This window comes from Myotis davidii, unplaced genomic scaffold (assembly GCF_000327345.1).
Source record: "Myotis davidii unplaced genomic scaffold, ASM32734v1 scaffold140, whole genome shotgun sequence".
Classification (NCBI taxonomy): domain Eukaryota; kingdom Metazoa; phylum Chordata; class Mammalia; order Chiroptera; family Vespertilionidae; genus Myotis; species Myotis davidii.
In genome coordinates this window covers 1,004,828-1,008,985 of record NW_006292663.1, presented here as the reverse complement: position 1 = coordinate 1,008,985, position 4,158 = coordinate 1,004,828, and the positions used below count along the sequence as shown (strand labels likewise).

The window sequence follows — 4,158 nt, the reverse complement described above, 5'->3', positions numbered from 1 at the left end:
TTGCTGAATTTGACCAAAAACATTTGGCTCTTATTACCACGGTGACCTCATATCTTGCTCCCAGCCACTCACTGTGTTTGCGGCACTGGCCTTTCTACACCTGCCTTGGGGCCTTTGCACTCACTGTTTCTTCTTCCTAGAATGTCCTTCTAGATCTGCACATTGTTCATCTCCTTTCCCTCTTTCAGCTTTCACCTGCTGAATGGGATGCCTACACTGAGCACTCAATTTAATCCGTAATGTACACCCTGCACTTTGTCGTCTTATTCTTCCTTCATTTGCTCTACTTCCTCTTCTTTCATAGTACATATCCCCTTCTAACAGGCCATGTGATTTACTTATTCATTGTTTGTTTTTTATGTTCTGTCTCTCCTTGCTAGAATATAAGCCCCATGAGGGCAGAAATGTTTGTCTGTTTTGTTTAATGAAATATTTTAAGTGCCTAGACGATTACCTTAGAAACAATCACACACATTATTTGTTGACTGTTGAATGTGATATTATATTGCCTCTTACTAAGCAAAGTGTTTTAATGTTTGACCTCTGGTACCTCACTAGAGCTACTATTTTGATTTAATATTTTCTTTCAGGTTCATTATACTCAAAGGAAAATGTACTTAATTATATAGTTAGCTAAGTAAATGGATGATGGTAGTATTAAACACCGTTCTTACTTTGCCAAGAAGTAATCCATCTTTCTACTTCCTTACTGGAAGAAAAAAAGAAACAACTTTGAAATCTTAAACATGTGAACATGTCTTATGATTAATGCTATTATACATTTTTAATATTTTTATTGATTTTAGGGAAGGGAGAGGGTAAGGGGGAGAGAGATAGAAACATCAATGATGAAAGAGAATCATTGATTAGCTGCCTCCTGCATGCCCCCACTGGTGATTAAGCCAGCAACCTGGGTATATGCCCTGACCGGGAATCCTGACTAGGAATTGAACCATGACCTCCTGGTTCATAGGTTGACTCTCAACCACTGACCCACTGTGGCTGGGCATATAGTTTTGAGTTGTATATACAATGACTTCAATGTCTTTTATGTGAGAAATAAAATTGTCTGAAATGTTTAAACAATATAAGTATTTCTTTATAAGGAATAATGTTAATAAATTATTCTTAGACATTTTTTGCATAGCATTGTAGATACTCATTAACAAAAATTTTAAAAATTATATTAGTAAGTAATGGCTAACCAATGTATGCTTTATCTTAAATAAATATTATAAAGCACTTTGAAATAAAAAAAGGTTTTTCCAAAATAACATTTATTCCATTTCCTATATAAAGTTTTTAAATTTAATTTTGCCCTCATTGGGCTTAAAAATTTAAATAATATTTTAAGTAAAAATCTTAGCTTTTAAAAATAAATTTAATTAATTTTACAATTTTCATTGAATGCTGCCAAAAATAATTCTAAATAAGCAGAAAATTCACATGCACAATAGTAAAAATGCCATATAATTGCATACAGAAACATGATTTATATCAGAACTTGAACAATATCTTTGAACAAGGAGTCCTAGGACAAAAAACACAAATTACATTAATTTAATTATTTGCTAAAATGTTAAAAGCTGAAAAATATAGCTGTGGCCTTCTACCATGTAAAAAATTACTTTAAACTCATGTCTTCTCATATATAATAGAATGAGATTTGATATTCAAAATGATAACTCTGAGAAACTTGAAAATCATAAAAGACCATTTGAATCATCTCATTGCACTTTATTTTTATTACCTTTGTAAATTTTATTTTATTCTCTTCATTTGAAAGCTGGACATCTATTTTGGAATAAATAAAAATGTTTTCCATAGAATCCCTACTAATGTGAGTAAATTAGAGGGTATGTGCATATTATACATTTCCTAGCAATCATTAATACTCGATTCTTATTGCCATTCAAATGGCCAAATCACCTGTAAACAGTTAAATGATGCCTTACATCCAGGTATGATGGAAATGTGACATAAGGAGAGAGAGTGACTCACTTAGTGATCTGACAGGGATTAAAATCTTAAAGAAATGGGTCCAGATAGTTACTATTGTATCTAGTGTGCATTTAATTTCAGATATTAGTCATGATATAAATTGACATGATATACTGTCCTAGGATGTTGGCTTCTTGGTTGATGCTGAAAAGCTGTTGCTTAGAGCTTATTTTAGTTTATGGGAAAGTTTTTGTAGGCCCTCTAACTCTGAAGGAAGTAAACTTTCCCTGAGTTGGAAAACTGGTTCAGAACCTAAAGATTCTAAAAGCAGATTGTTAGAGTATATGTATTAAAAAAATAATTCTTTTTTAAATTTTTATCCTCACCCCAGGAAATGTTTTTATTAATTGAGAGAGAGAGAGAGAGAGAGAGAGAGAGCAAGCGAACGCATCAGTGTGAGAGAGAAACACAGATTAGTTGCCTCCCCTACACACCCGACCAGGGATTGAAACCACAGGGCACCTAGGTATGTGCCCTGATTGGGAATCAAACCTGCAACCTTTTTATGTATGGGATGATGCTCCAACCAACTGAGCCTCCTGGTGGCCAGCGGGAAAAATTCTTATAAAAATAAATAAAAGAAAAATTGCAGAAAAATATTCATCTTTTTCAGTGATTCAATCAATACTCTACATAATAAAAGTCTAATATGCAAATTGTGCCCTCAACCAGGCGTTAGACTGAGAGTTCCACCAGGGGCCTTCCCCTGGCCAGCCGATCGGCCCAGATAGGGGTGGGCCAGCTGGAACCCAGCCATGCACGAATTCATGCACTGGGCCTCTAATGAAGGATATAGAATGTTATTTGTATTTGTCTTAAAAAGTACAAGTTAGTTGATGGAAAACATACCTTTGAATTCTTCCATTGAGCTAATCAAACATTAAAGTATGCATTTGCATTTTGAAGAATAAAATAGATTATTAATGGTAAGGATGTGAGATACACATGCACACACTTAATAGAGTGGTTCCATATCTAAAATAACATTTGCATTTGAGAAGTCTTTTGAAAATGTTTTAAAAATATATCCTGTATAACTAGCTTGTGCTTAGTCTAGAAATGCAACATACTGCATATGATGGAGTGTCATATCACATATACATCCAGCCCCTCAGGTCATGAAGTTTCAGAACTCAACCTCACGAGCCAAAATGGCATATACTAGCATAGAACTTGAAACCAAGATTTAATGATAAATTTCATATTCTCTGCCTTTGGTAGATCTGAACCTTTTTTTATCACACCTAAATAATGAACATGATAAACATAATATGATGTGTATTAAGGATTGTGTAGCATTTAACATGTAAAATATCTAATATCATGTTTGGCCCACTATTAGTGCTCAGTAAATGGTGGTAATGGGTGTGGTGGTAATAGTGATTGTGATTTATTATGATAATGATTATTACATGGAATCATATCTTAATCCATGCAGAACTAATAATTAAAATCATTTATAGTAATATATCAATAACTAATGTATAAATAGAACAAAACTATACATGAAAGATTGGGATCTATTTGCATAATATGTAGTACAACAGACATTTTATTCTCATTTTACTGTGATAGAGGTCTATCAAGAGATTGACACCAATATAGCAAGTTATCAGTAATAATTAGTCAAAAAGAGCAGATCTGTGGGTTAACTTTCTGATATGACTTTAAAAATCCATTAACTTAGTTTAAATGATTATAACACTTTAGGTGGTAAAATAGCTATAATATATTATTTCTGCATTTATTTTATAACTAGAGGCCCAGTGCATAAAAATTCATGCACTCGGGGGGTGAGGGGGGGGAACCTCAGCCCAGCCTGCGCCCTCTCACAGTCCGGGAGCCCTCGGGGGATGTCTGAGTGAAGGTGTAGGCCCGCTCCCCGCGGACATCCCTGTGAGAGTGTACTGACCATCAGGAGGCAGCTTTGGCCCTGCTCCCCACTGCCCTGCCACCACTGCCAGTGGCCTCCCTCTGCGGGAGGCGACCAGCGGGCCAATTGGGGGATAGCACTGGCTGGTGAGCACCTGATCCCACCCCCTGATAGCCTCTCTGCCACCACTGGTCACTGCTGCCTCCCCCCCACCCGGATTGCTGTCCCTCCCTCTGACCACTGGCACCCACCTTGGCTGGCCTGGAGCTGCCCAGTCACAGGCC

The 4,158-nt window shown here is 36.1% G+C and overlaps 1 pseudogene; it reads right to left on the bottom strand.

Annotated features, from left to right (window-relative positions):
- The window catches only part of LOC102764171, a 142,931-nt pseudogene extending 142,622 nt beyond the window's left edge, over positions 1-309 (bottom strand).
- Between the last annotated feature and the right edge of the window lie 3,849 nt (positions 310-4,158).